Here is a 15,409-nt window from a genome sequence, read left to right as displayed (position 1 = left end):
ATAACAAGATATAATTCTTTTTATATATAATATATTTTTTTCAGGCTTTATTAGACAGGAAAGGTAGGCGGGAAATGGGGGATGAGAGAGAAGGGCTTTATTAAGCCTAATTAAGGCTAAGTTATAAAGTGCAGAGTAACAGTTTTACATGTGGTGTGATTTGCTAAATCTTGTGCAAAGCATCTTCTCTTTTATAGAATTAATGTGTTTGTATATGGTCCCCAACAAATAAATAATAAAGTAAATGAAACATTGGCAATTTGTTTGCAAAAAAATGTTTTTTGCTGTGAAGGAACCTTTTTCAGCTCCTGGTGCTTTTTTTTTGTTCCATTCCAAGTTTGATGTGCATTGGCAAGAGTAGGAACTAGGGACTGGGGCCACACTTAAGTGACATTTGAGCTCCTCTCCAGACCATTAAAATTCACACACATTTACAACACTAACTTCATGTGGAAATATATGTCTTTCATCATCAGACTATTTTGATCCACAAGAGAAATTACTTGGACGCAGTGGCTCCAAAAATACAATTTATAATTAGTAAGTAGTAATTGCAATTTTTAACACCTGAACACCTGTTGTTTAATTTCATTGTTTGAGGTAATTGTGCCTCACAGTTTTAGTGTTACAGTAAATAAACACTTGAATAAATATTTAAATATTCCACACAACACTATGGCTGTGTGAACGTGATCAAAGGGACATTATTTTCCTCTAAATCCTTGTTCTTGATGTTATGTGCCTAAGAAAACATGCCTTCATACTGTGGGCTAGCTCGTCACATCACAGATCTGACTTGTAACTTGACTTGCCTCCATGCAGACAGATAAGTTAAGTCATAAATGTCTAGTGTTATTTCCCAAACAAGGGTATAAAGAGATATTTCTGCAGCTTTCTGGTTAATGTTATGGTTCGTTTACGTTTTGTGCCACACTTGAACCTCAACCAAGACGTTTACAAAAAACACTTTGCAGATTCCACCTCCAATGTCAACCATCCCAATGATCACACCTATGGGATTTAAAAAGATAAAATGTTTGTCACTAATGAAAAAAAAGTATTTAACAGCAACATACAAATATCACAGTACAAAACAATCAACATTTCACAGTATTTTTTTTACAATATTGTGGAGGGGCGCACATCATTTTGTATAAATTATACTGTAAATGTCTTGACAAGCATTTGGTGCGCATCATTTTTGTCATATTATTTTAAAAAAACAAAACCATATAAGGACAGTTATTTCACGTTATCTGCACTGAATTGGAGCAAAGAATCATGGTCTATGTTCCCTCTGTTTTGCTGCAACAAAACAATGAACGCATTGAACCAAAGAAGCAAATAATGTGTCATCACGTGATATCTCCCATTCCAGTTACTGTTACATCTCTGTTAACTTTGAGACAGTTTTTGTTTCACTTGGATCAGTCCCTGTAATTATAATTAAAGCAGGTGCGTTATTCACCATCAATTTACAACTACAAATCTGGCCCACAACCACATTTGCGCCTAATTGCACGTGCAGCATCGCCAAATGGTACATTTGCGTTAACTTGACCGCATCCACGCGTCTCGTTTACGTACCTTTCCACGCGTAATGTGTCCGGAGCGCCGCGTGCAGCCTCCGCGTCGGGATGGAATCGGACTTTGTTTATCTCGCGTCGGTGACTGTTTGTTCCCTGGACGTATAAACACAACACGGGACATCCGACGGCAGCGACACGGAGCTTTCCTCGCGCTCTTCTTCTCCTCCTCCTCCTCCGCGTGAACTACTGCGTGAGATCGTGAGAAGGAGAAACGCGCACGACTCGCGAATGGCACGGGAGCAGAAGTGGGACACCGCAAAGCATGACGGACCCCCCTGGCAAAGGGGCAGCTGCATGCGCCTGATGCTCGGGTTCTGTGGTGTTTGTGTGGCGTGGCGGAGACCGGGACGTCCAAACACGAGCTTTTGGAGACGTCAGCGCGGGTCACGTGGTCTCCCTGCTGCGTCACGGTGTCCCATGCGCCATTTACGCACCATCACAAACGCGCGAGTGCAGTGCGTGGATGGAGGAGTGTCAAAAACCACGATCCTTAAACTTAAAGCTGAAATATTCACTGTAAATACCTAAGCAAAAATAAATAAACCATTCTCCGCAAGAAAGGCAGGCTGGTATGTTATAGAAAACAGCATAGAAACAATCTGAATAGAAAATAAACAAAGTAAATATTAATGTTAAACACAGTGACACATTATTTCAATATTTTATTCTTAATATAAGCTAAATATTCTGTATTCTGATACCTCACTTCCCAAAGGCCAACACACTTCTTTGTTTGGTAAATGAACATCACTAAATGTAACATTAAACTGAACTATTGTGTTATTGTATCATCAGACATCTCACAATAGTATTGTGGGCTGTCACAATATATCATAAGCTTCTTTACTTAAACAAATAAGTTTATTACGGCAAAAACAGCAACAAGCAACAAGAGACAGAGGGAACAACATAGACCATGATCCTTTGCTCAAATATAACTTATTATCAACAGTAGGAGCAGTAAGATTCACACTAAAGTCTTGTCAAGGCATTTTAAAGCCACTTCAAATATTGTAATAAATATAACACATTGCATATTTTTACTCTAGGTTTGAGACCACCCCCTCCTCCCAGATTGTGACTACCTCAGCCAACCCAACCCAAGTCCACCCACCTCCCCCACCACTCTCTCAGATCAGAGAAAGGATGTGAGCGGGTTCTTTCGGAAATCCAACCCCCAGAAAGCTGCTGGACCAGACGGTGTCTCCCCCGCCACCTTAAGACACTGTGCAGGAGAACTGGCCCCCATCCTTACAGACATTTTTAACACATCCCTGGAGGCATGCCATGTCCCAGCCTGCTTCAAGTCGTCCATAATTGTCCCTGTTCCAAAGAAGCCCCGGATCACTGGACTTAATGACTACAGGCCTGTGGCGCTGACGTCTGTAGTCATGAAGTCATTTGAATGCCTCGTTTTGCCCCTCCTCAAGTTCTTCACCTGCTTCCTGCTGGACCCCCTGCAGTTCGCCTACAGAGCCAACAGGTCTGTAGACCAACCTGGCACTCCACTTCACCCTGCAGCTTCCGGACTCCCCGGGAACCTATGCCAGGATCCTGTTTGTGGACTTCAGCTCTGTATTCAACACCATCCTCCCTGCTCTCCCAGCTCAACATGCCTGACTACACCTGCAGGTGGATCACTAACTTCCTGATGGAGGCAATGCGTGCGGCTGGGGAAGAATGGAAAAGGCTGAGGAAAGCCAAGCTACCAGCACAGATGATGGTGCAGTTCTACGGCGATCATTGAGTCCATCCTCACCTCCTCCATCACCGTGTGGTGCTCTGGAGCCACAGCCAGAGACAAGCAGAGACTACAGCGCATTGTGCGCTCTTCCGAGAAGATGATCGGTCGCGAACTTCCATCTTTACAGGACCTGTACATATCGCTCTGGGACAAACAGGTTGGATCACAGCCGACCCTTCTCACCCTGGACACTGACCATTTGAGCCACTCCCCTCAGGCAGGGTGCTACGGTCCATCCGGACCAGAACTTCTCACCATAAGAACAGTTTCTTTCCCTCTTCCATTGGACTCATGAACATTTCTTAAACACTGTCACTTTAACTACAATTTAATCAATCACTCACTGCACTGTTCACTTTCTGCACTACATCTGTGCGTTTAACTGTAAATTTTGTGTACTAGTCAACCTATTCTTATTCTATAGTAGATTTAAATATATTTTTCTTCAAAGCACAACCTTTTTTATTTTATACATGTTGTTATATTATTGCTTGTTGTTGTATGATTTAATTTATAATATCTGTAACCTTCTCTGGTTCAGTTCTGGATTAGAACGATTGTATCAATTGCTTGCCCAAATGTGGACCTGGAATCCTATCCTTCTGTTGTAGACCTAATTTGGACTAAGATCAAACCTGTTTTAAACCTGTTTAATGTGAAAAGTTTTACAACCTATAAAATAGAGAATTGTAGTGTATTTACTGTATTTTATTCTATAAAATATACAATCATATTAATCCTGCAACTAGATCACTATGACGTTACATGCAGTGAATCTGTGCTGTATCCAGGGTCTCAAATTTAGACTCTCCCAGGGGCATATAATTACAGTTTAGTGGCTGTATATCAAGTGTTCCTCTGTCTAAAAGTAAAACCATGCGCAAACCACTGCAGAAGTTACATGCTGCTTTAGCCACATAAACAAGGAGCAGTGTGAGCCTCAAACTGTACATGCTGTTTGGTTTGTTTAAATGTGTCTACTGCTCCTTAAAAAGCAGATAAAATTACAAACTCCTCTGCTTTTACATCTGCTGCACACACATTACACTGGCTACAGAGAGAATGACATGTACAGATAGACATAAAATACAGTGTGATTGTTTGTTGTGTGGTTTAGACACATTAATGGACATCTGAACAAAAGTATCTACAGTGTCTTGGCTGGTGATTAACAATACAATTTACAAATTCATTTAGAGAGAGATTGATACAACAGTTTTTGTGAGTCTTTGTTTTGAAAGGGGGGCTAGTAAATGTAGCACTTATGAGTATCTATTTATTTATTTATGTTAATTGTGTTATTTATTTTTAATTTAATGTATTTATTTTAATTGTATAATTTATTTTAATTTATATATTTTTTGTATCATGTGTTTTTATTTATGTTTATTATGTTATGTTATTATGTTTATGTTATGTTTTTATTGTTATTACTATTATTTTGTTTTTGTTATTATTAGTTAGTTAGTTAGATAGTTAGTTAGTTAGTTAGTTAGTTAGTTAGTTTATTAAACAACTAAAACAGGGCAAGAACAGTATTTTAACTCTTTACTTTTTTGAAAAACTTTAATATATTGTACTTTTTAAGAATAGTAAAAACATAGACCTTTACTACCGAGCAATTCAATTATTTTGAGTTGATTACTTGGATAATTAATTTGTCATTTAATTTATATTTTAATTTTAATATATATTAATTCACTTTGGTGTACTTTTTTACCTTTTCTTGATCAACATGCATGCAATACCAATAACTTCAAAACTTTTGGCTACGTCCCAGCTCTGCCTGCATTAGCTTCTCATACATTTCTAATTTTTTGGTCTAAAACGGTGAAAGATGAGTTCAGCACGTGGTAATTGCGTGAGCGGGAGCCCTCTTTTATCATTGTGTCAGAGCGAGACGGCGGCGAATTTGCTCCAAAGTGAAAAGCTTTTGTGATTCTGCAGCTTCAGCACAACCGGAGTCTGCAAGTTCATGCGGTGTATAGGGACCGGGGCATTGAGCAGGAATTTTAAAGAAGGAAACAAACACGAAAACATGATGATTTTCCAGCGGTTTGGCGTTAGTATAATGCGTCTGTCGGAATAATTTTTGAGTTGCACCACTGTGTCCTTGGCCTAGACCAGGGGTGTCAAACATCCGTCCCCCCAGACGTTTTAATCTGGCCCGTAAAACATTTCTAATTTATATTTGTTAATCTCCGATGGATATATAGCGTTTTTTTCGCTAGAACTGCGAGTCAGTCCTACAGTCCTTTGCACTAGCCGCCCCTCCCCCGCGCTGCTCAGCACTGCTGTGTGTGCTGCTGGCGCAAGTGTCGAGGGCAGAGAAATGCCGACGCGCGTCGCGCACTTTACATACTTGAGCGAGGAAAGAGACGTGTGGTTTTGGGAAACGTGGAAGAAAGAAAGGAGACAGTTTTGTGGACGTCAGAGCTATGTTGAGCTATCAACAAGAAAACAGACTTCTGTGATGATGCTCTGTGAGGAAAACATTTCATATTAGAAATCATATCACAAGTCCATCTTCCTGTTCCTGCTGCTGATATATGAATATGGACTCAGTCTTTCACCTGCTGCAGATTTGGCACTCAGATCAATATTTCACTGAGGGCAGGTGAATATGGACCAGTGTATTCACAACTTTCTTCAGAGTCTTGTTCTAAAACCTACAAATCAAGTTAGAAATCTGAGGGTAATAATGGACTCAGACTTGAATTTCAACAGCCACATCAATTCAATAACATCATCAGCTTTTTACCACCTCAAAAACTGTCAAAATCAAAAGTTCAGATTTGGAAAGACTTATCCACGCGTTTGTCTCCAGTAGATTAGACTACTTTAACGGCTGCTCACTGGCCTCTCCAAGCGAGCTGTAAAACAGCTACAGAACATCCAGAACGCTGCTGCTCGGGTCCTGACTAGAACCAGGAAGTACCACCACATTAGTCCTGTTCTCAGGTCTCTGCACTGGCTCCTGTGGCTCAGAGAATAGACTTTAAAGCAGCTCTGCTTGTGTACAAGTCTCTCCATGGCCTAGCACCAAAGTACATCTCGGGACATGTTAGTGCCATATGAACCATCTTGGTCTGTGTGAAGAGTGGACTGAAATCTGTATCAAAGAAGACATATTATGCTTTTGCTGGTTATACATTTTAATCACAATAATCATCAACTTGAAGGGTTTAAAATATTGAAAATTGCTGCGCTAATTTCTGCCCCTGTAATTTTCATCACTACAAAATGATGAAAAATGTATAGTTTATATTTGAAAAATGGGAAACATTGTTTTCAGATAGGAATATTATTCTTTCTTTCATTCTTTCTTCTTCTCGGGACGAACTCCCCTATTTTTCACCTAGTTAACATTGAAGAAAATTCATGAAAATGTACACAAAAATCTTGCCTTCTACATTTTTCTAAATTAAAAAAAAAAATGCTGTGTCAGCGCCCCGAAATGTACAAAAATGCATTGAGGGATAGGAAATGGCCCCCAAAAAAATCTGATCATAGAATCATGAAATTTGGCAGTGATGTGAGTTCGAATCCCGACTCTGACAAATGTCAAATTTGGGCAAATGTATATACGTATCATCACGGCAACGCTGTCCCCCCCCACCAAATGTTGGCCAAATATTATAAGAATTTGTTAAGCAGGGCTCAGGAGTTTTTCCAAATGTCGTACTTTTACGAACTCCTCCCAGGGTGTTTGTCTGAAAAAGTTGAAATTTGGTGACGATGGTGTTGAGGACTGGGACATCAAAAGTTATCAAAATTATTTTGATATCTTTCGGTGTCTCAGTGCAAACCTTTGCTAGAATTTGAAAAATGGCCTAATTTTTTTATTTACTGTGTCTGAATTGCATCCTCTCCTTGAACCGACACCTTAACGTGGTGGAGGGGTTTGAGTGCCCGAACGATCCCGGGAGCTATGTTGTCGGGGGCTTCAAGCCCCTGGTAGGGTCTCCCAAGGCAAACAGGTCCTAGGTGACGGGTCAGACAAAGATCGGTTCAGAAGCCCTTTATGATGAGTTCACAAACAAGGCCGGTTACGTCGCCCGGATCGGCGTCACCGGGGCCCCATCCTGGAGCCAGTGAGCCACCACCCGCAGGAGGATCCATAAGAGGCCGGTGCAGAGAGATCTGGGCGGCAGTCGACGGCAGGGGCCTCGGCGACCAGATCTCCAGACACAGAGACTAACTCTGGGGACATGGAATGTCACCTCGCTGGGGGGGAAAGAGCCTGAGCTTGTGCGGGAGGTTGAGTGATACCGACTAGATATAGTCGGCCTCACCTCCATGCACAGTTTGGGCTCTGGAACCCATCTCCTCGAGAGGGGCTGGACGCTCCACTTCTCTGGTGTTGCCCGCGGGGAGAGGCGGCGGGCTGGTGTGGGCTTGCTTATAGCCCCTCAGCTTAGCCGCCACGTGTTGGAGTTCACCCCAGTGAATGGGAGGGTCGCGTCCCTCCGCCTTCGGGTGGGGGACAGGTCTCTCACTGTTGTGGCAGCCTACGGGCCAAACAGCAGTGCAGAGTACCCGGCTTTCTTGGAGTCCTTGGGAGGGGTACTGGACAGTGCACCGACCGGGGACTCCTTTGTTCTACTGGGGGACTTCAACGCCCACGTGGGCAATGACAGTGACACCTGGGGAGGGGTGATCGGGAAGAACGGCTTCCCCGATCTGAACCCAAGCGGTGTTCAGTTATTGGACTTCTGTGCTAGCCACGGATTGTCATAACGAACACCATGTTCAAGCACAAGGGTGTCCATCAGTGCACATGGCACCAGGACACCCTAGGCCGGAGGTCAATGATCGACTTTGTTGTCGTGTCATCTGACCTCCGGCCGCGTGTCTTGTACACTCGGGTGAAGAGAGGGGCAGAGTTGTCAACCGATCACCACCTGGTGGTGAGTTGGATCCGCTGGCGGAGGAGGAAGCCGGACAGACTTGGCAGACCCAAGCGCATTGTGAGGGTCTGTTGGGAACGTCTTGTGTAGCCCTCTGCCAGTAGGGTATTCAACTCGCACCTCCGGTAGAGCTTCTTCCATGTCCCGGGGGAGGTTGGGGACATTGAGTCCGAGTGGACCATGTTCTCCGCCTCCATTGTTGGTGCGGCTGCTCGGTGCTGTGGTCGCAAGGTCTCCAGTGCCTGTCGTGGCGGCAATCCCCGAACCCGGTGGTGGACACCGGAAGTAAGGGATGCCGTCAGACTGAAGAAGGAGGCCTATCAGGCCACTCTGGCTTGTGGGTCTCCGGAGGTCATCGACAGGTATCGGCAGGCCAAGCGAGCCGCGGCTCGTGCTGTCGCAGAGGCAAAAACCCGGGCCTGGGAGGAGTTCGGGGAGGCCATGGAGGAGGACTATCGGTCGGCACCAAAGAAATTCTGGCAAACCGTCCGGCGCCTCAGGAGGGGGAAGCAGTGCCTCACCAACACCGTTTACGGTGCGGGTGGAGACCTGCTGACCTCGACTGGGGATGTTGTTGGACGGTGGAAGGAATACTTTGAGGATCTCCTTAATCCTTCAGTCACGTCTTCCGAAGAGGAAGTAGAGACCGGGGACTCAGAGGCTGGCTCATCCATCACCCAAGCTGAAGTCACTGAGGTTGTTCGCAAACTCCTCGGTGGCAGGGCTCCGGGGGTGGATGAGATCCGCCCTGAGCACCTAAAGTATCTGGATGTTGTAGGACTGTCTTGGTTGACACGTCTCTGCAACATCGCGTGGCGGTCGGGGACCGTGCCTCTGGACTGGTAGACCGGGGTGGTGGTCCCTCTGTTCAAGAAGAGGGACCGGAGGGTGTGTTCCAACTACAGAGGGATCACACTCCTCAGCCTCCCGGGTAAGGTCTATTCCAAGGTTCTGGAGAGGAGAATCCGACCGATAGTTGAACCTCGGATTCAGGAGGAGCAGAGTAGTTTTTGTCCCGGTCGTGGAACACAGGACTAGCTCTATACTCTCCATCGGGTGCTCGAGGGTTCATGGGAGTTTGCCCAACCAGTTCACATGTGCTATGTGGATCTGGAGAAGGCTTTCGACTGTGTCCTTCGGGGTGTCCTTTGGGGGGTGCTCCGGGAGTACGGGGTCCGGGGCCCTTTGCTCAGGGCTGTCCGGTCCCTGTATGACCGGAGCAGGAGTTGTGTTCGCATTGCCGACAGTAAGTCAGACCTGTTCCCAGTGCATGTTGGACTCCGCCAGGGCTGTACTTTGTCACCGGTTCTGTTCATAATTTTTATGGACAGAATTTCTAGGCGCAGTCAGGGGTCGGAGGGTGTCCGGTTTGGGGACCACAGGATCTCATCTCTGCTGTTTGCAGATGATGTTGTCCTGATGGCTCCATCAAACCTGGACCTGCAACATGCACTGGGACGGTTTGCAGCCGAGTGTGAAGCGGCTGGGATGAGAATCAGCACCTCCAAATCCGAGGCCATGGTTCTCGACCGGAAAAAGGTGGCTTGCCCTCTTCAGGTGGGTGGGGAGTCCTTGCCCCAAGTGGTGGAGTTCAAGTATCTCGGGGTCTTGTTCACAAGTGAGGGAAGGATGGAGCGTGAGATCGACAGGCGGATCGGTGCAGCGGCTGCAGTGATGCAGTCGCTGCATCGGACCGTTGTGGTGAAGAGGGAGCTGAGCCGAAAGGCAAAGCTCTCTATTTACCGGTCGGTCTACGTTCCTACCCTCAGCTATGGTCATGAGCTTTGGGTAGTGACCGAAAGAACAAGATCGCGGATACAAGCGGTCAAAATGAGTTTCCTCCGCCGTGTGGCTGGGCGCTCCCTTAGAGATAAGGTGAGGAGCTCGGCCACACGGGGGGAGCTCGGAGTAGAGCCGCTGCTCCTCCACGTCGAGAGGAGCCAGCTGAGGTGGCTCGGGCATCTGTTCCGGATGCCTCCTGGGCGCCTCCCTCGGGAGGTGTTTCAGGCATGTCCCACCGGGAAGAGGCCCCGGGGAAGACCCAGGACACGCTGGAGAGACTCTCGGCTGGCCTGGGAACGCCTCGGGATCCCCCCGGAGGAGTTAGAGGAAGTGTCTGGGAAGAAGGAAGTCTGGGAGTCCCTGCTCAGACTGCTGCCCCCGCGACCCGGCCCCTATAAAGCGGCAGAAAATGGATGGATGGATGGATGAATTGCATCCGATTTTAATCAGTTGTTAAACCCTTCACCTTAAACCTACTTGAAGTGAACAGAGTGAAATAAAATTCCATATGAGCAAAATATTAAGTTTTTGCAATTTTATGAAATTCATTCAAAAAAGTCATTGAGACTCATTTGCTATGCTGTAACAAATATGACAAAAACCTCCCATGACATAAACCTCCCATGTTATTCCAATGGGAAAATTGCCAAATCTCTGAAATTTGAACATGCTTACACTTTACTCCTCTTCCTAGCCCGATTAACCTAAAACTTGAGTGTGTCACGGTGTGTGTTTTGCAAATAATTTCGAAAAAAAAAATCCTTTTTTGCGTGTTTATCCCTATCCTAAAATACCAGATTTTGTCACCGCTCGAGGTCGGGTGGATATATTACCCAGTCTCATCCCCATTTCACGCTGCACAGTCCTGTCAGATAAAGCCTACGGGCTAAAAAATACAAGAAGAAATTAAAGCCGCAAGCGGCATCCAACGGCCCTCGCGGGCCGCCGGCCTTCCGACTCTGCGCTTTCGACTTGATAAAGATGGCGCCCTTATTGTGTGTTGAATTAAAAAAGAACTTGACAGACGGCGACACATTGGACATGGCCAATCCAGTGCAAATGAACACAAGTGTCAGTCAAATTTGCTGCGCCGCCGCACAGAGACCGTAGCACTTGGAATAAAAATATGGATAACTTTTGATGCCGCGCTTGTGTAGATGATTTTTCCCAAAGTAAAGCTTGATCGAGCTATTGCCCACGGAGGAGTTTGTTAAAGTGTGAAGCGTAAATGTGAACATTTCAAGGATTTGGCGTTTTTCCCATTTGTGACAGTATATTTGCAGCTCCACGGCACAGAGACCGTACCACTTAAAATCAAAATATGACTAACTTTTGATGCCCCGTTTGTGTAGATGATTTTCCCCAAATATGAGCTTGATCGGGCAATCGGCCTAGGAGGAGTTCGTTAAAGTGTGAAGCGTAAAAATGTGGTGATTTTAGAGATTTCGCTGTTTTCCCATTTCTGACATATATTTGCGGGTCCGCCACACAGAGACCGTAGCACTTAGAATCAAAATATGGGTAAGTTTTGATGCCCCGCTTGTGTAGATGATATTCTCCAAATATGAACTTGATCGGACAATCGCCCTAGGAGGAGTTTGTTAAAGTGTGAAGCGTAAAAATGTGGTGATTTGAGCGATTCTACAATTTTCCCATAAGGATAACATGGGATGTTTCTGTCAACGCTACGGTTACGCCGTACAAAATATGACTTTGGCTCTCATACCTGTATGATCAGGATGGCAAATTAGAATTTCGTTCAAAATATCATGTCATTTGGAAAAACTCTATTGTTTATAGGCCACTCTGAAGGCCAAATAGTCAGAATTCTGGGAAACGTTTGCGGCTCCGTCGCACAAAGACCGTAAAAGTTATCCTTAAAATTTGGATAACTTTAGATACACCACTTGTCTAGAGGACGTACACCGATTTTGAGGTTGGTGGGCAAAACGCACTAGGAGGACTTCGTTAAAGTGTAAAACATAAAAATGTGGTAATTTGAGAGATTTTGTGGTTTTCCCATAGGGATAACATGGGAGGTTTCTGTCATCGCTACGACTACGGCGTAAAAATTTAGGCATTTTTGTGATTGGCTTTTGTGATCGGGACGGCAAAATAGAATTTTGGGTAAAGTTTAGACAATTTTGGTAAAACTAATTTTTGACCTTCAATGTTAATTTAAAGGTCACTCTGTAGGGGGCGCTATCACTGCCATTTCAATTTTGTCAGCCTAAACTGGTCCAAACTAGAAAGTTTAACAACTGATTCAAATTTGGTCCTAATCGGACTGGTTTTGATCAAATGGGAGCAATTTTTAGACCTGCAATATTCCAAAATAAGTTGTCCAACTTTGCGGCTGCGCCGCACACAGACCGTAAAAGGTATCTCAAAAAATTGAATAACTTTAGATGCCCCACTTGTCCAGAGGACGTACGCCGATTTTGAAGTCGGTGGGCAAAACGCCCTAGGAGGAGTTCGTCAAAGTTTGACGCAAACAAAATGGCTAACTCAGCTTGTTTTCATTTTCAAAGGAAGATGGCGGCCATAGGGTAAGTTTGGGGGCGTGGCCACAATGATTTTTTTTGTTTATCCTCACGAGAGGAATGCGTGTCCCAAATTTCGTAGCTTTACGCCAAAGTTGACCTCGGGGCGTCTCCCATAGGCGCAATGTATTTTGACTTTTGTCGGTGGCGCTGTCGCGCCATTTTTTAACGAAAAAAAAAATGGCCCAGAAAAAATAAAATTTTTCGCCGATTCTGAATTTTGGGCAAAGTTTGGTGAGTTTTTGAGCATGTTCAGGGGGTCAAATTAGAGATCAAAGCGCTGAAGAAGAACAAGAAAAATAATAATAATATTTTTAGCAAAAACAATATAGCCGTTTTTACTATAACAACAAATGATACATCGTTTGAAAGCTCTAAGCCTTCCCGATGCCGCCATGGGGTGGAATTATCATTACGAGCGCTTACGCGCTCGTCACTCCCTATTCCGTCGGGATGCCCCGCCCACTCCCCATAGACTTCCATTGATTTGAGCAGATACAAGCATGGCCCATGCCTGCGGCATGGATTCTCGCATACGGGACGATGCCAGGAGGGTTTTTGGAGGAATGCAGCGCTTCGCGCTGCTGTTGTCAACAATTAGTGAATGGGCTACGCCCATTCACTAATTGTTGACTATTTCTGTCATAGCGGGAGTAAGTATGCATGATCCATGCCTTCGGCATGGGCTAGTTCACTGTACTTGCCAGGGGCGACGGGGTACCAAACATGCGGGCTGCGCCCGCATGTTTGGTCAGACAGTTGCAACGCTGCCTTCGGCAGCGTTGCGGGAGCAATAGGCCCTCCCCCTGCTGGGGCTCGGGCCTAAATACCAGATTTTGAGCATTATTTTATGTTTTGACCTTCCATTTACTTTAAATTATGAAGCAGATATTGTCCATGCAGTCACTAGTTTGCTTCATTTTTTGCACTACTACTACTACTACTACAATATTGGTCAAAAAAGTATTAAACAAATATATAATGCTTTTTTGCGGACTCCATTGTCTGAGTCAGACACAGTTCTGACATCAGATGTCAAAAGAAAATAAATGTAAGCTTTCTTATAGGTCTCTCTCACAGAACACGTCAAGGGTAACTCCAACAACATTAATTTTGTTTTCTTAAGATAATCCACAAACTTACATCTTTCATTAAGACAATCAGTTCTGAAGATGTCTCACAGTTAAGCACCAAAACATGTCAACGAGGTAAAAATGTATTGTCTTAAAAAAGAACCTAGGTTTGTGGAAGTGTGGATACGTTTATAAATTGTCCTTTTTACAAGATTTGACTAACAAAGTTGACTCCTTCAAACACTCTTTCTGTGAATGGTTCAAAGTGAGCAAAAGATCAGCAACATGTTTCAGAAATGTGCCAAAGTGATTGGAAAAACTAAACTGTGCCACTGAAATAACTGAAATCACTGGAATTTGCAACATATTTATTTCTATTTTTCACTCCCTCTGCAATAATGCATATGTAAAACTGTAATATATACTCAACTGTAACTGTAATGTATTTGAACTAGTTTCTTTCCATCTCTAACAAAAAATATGTAGAAAAAGTTTGAAATCACCATCTCCTGCTCTGGCTGCGTCTTGTTATAAAACTGGAATATTAACAGATGGGTGTGATAACTGATTTAACTTAAATTATTTGATTATTTTAGGGTTTTTTAAATCTATTTTGCAGCTCCAGTATCACATTTGTGTTCTCATTTCAAGCTAAAATGAATGAATGAATTAATGTTCTTGAAACCAGTGAGAAATGTCATGTTACAGACGTTTACATGTATGAAATAAATCACTTATTCTTCTTTTTTCCATCTCTTCAAACAAATGTGTCATGCAGATTTCTGATTGACCTTTGTCAAAATGTTAGCCCTTAAATTACCGTGAAGAGAAAGACCTTGTTTGTTTCTGAAATACGTAAACGACGCTGAACGTAGCTTTGCCTTCAGGCGCAGACTTGTTAATAAGCCTGGATTAGTTGAGCAAGTGCAGGAGAGTCTGAGTCTGTAACGAAGGGAGAAGAAAAGTCCGTTAACAAGATTCATTTAGCTTCTCTACATTTACGCCACATCCAAGTTAAACACTCGCCATGTCACCTTTTCTGGTTTGAGATGTTTCCGCTTGGAGCGCATTGTTCCGCACTATGGCATTAAAAGGGCCTGTCTGAGTTTGAAATGATAAACACTGTTTGATTTGAACAAAAAAAACAAAAATGTGTGTTCGAATACTAAAATGACTTGTCAATCTGGCTTTTCCCATGCCAGGACTTGACTTTTGGCTCCATTTACTGGCTGCCGGGGAAATTACATAAGTGAGATAACAAAAGCTATATTGCCCGATAACGCCAATGCAATGCAGTTGTAATGAACGTGACGGCAGAAATGCTCAGAACGAATCCGGTGACGATTTATGGACTTAAAAAACAACAGAAGGTCTCAGAGCTCGACCAATAGCATCACAGATCTAGGAAAATCAGAACGGAGAGTTTTTGACACGTGGAGGGAGATGGCTTTCTAACCAGGCTTGATTGGACAATGTAACTCCAGGTGTGGTTTTGACAAGGGAACAAAAAATAAATGTTGCATAATGTGTCCTTTAATATTATCACAATATTTTCCGTAGCTAAAATGTGTTATTGTGACAGGCCTATGATCTATCTTCACGGAAACCAAAAGATGAGACACCAGACCAAGTTACAAGTCAGATCTGTGGCGAGGCAAAAGTATTTGTCAGAGAAATTGCGACCAAATCTTAGTCTGAACCCCTTTTGCTTCGTTACACAATGGGTTTTTCTTCCGATTTGCACTATTTCTGTTCCGATAACGACCCG

The 15,409-nt window shown here is 44.0% G+C and overlaps 1 protein-coding gene across 1 annotated transcript in view; it reads right to left on the bottom strand.

The window, feature by feature from the left end:
- LOC140367116 (ras association domain-containing protein 8-like) overlaps positions 1-1,916 on the bottom strand; it is a 35,821-nt gene extending 33,905 nt beyond the window's left edge. The window contains exon 1 of the mRNA XM_072453451.1: positions 1,588-1,916. The gene's annotated coding sequence lies outside the window, so the exon portion shown is untranslated. The remainder of the gene's footprint in view (positions 1-1,587) is intronic.
- Positions 1,917-15,409: the final 13,493 nt, after the last annotated feature.

This window comes from Eucyclogobius newberryi, unplaced genomic scaffold (genome assembly GCF_026437365.1).
Source record: "Eucyclogobius newberryi isolate DKJ021-1_F unplaced genomic scaffold, fEucNew1.0.hap1 SCAF_2, whole genome shotgun sequence".
NCBI classification, from domain to species: Eukaryota; Metazoa; Chordata; class Actinopteri; order Gobiiformes; family Gobiidae; genus Eucyclogobius; species Eucyclogobius newberryi.
Note: the sequence above shows the minus strand (reverse complement) of the source record. Positions and strands in the feature narration are given on the sequence as shown.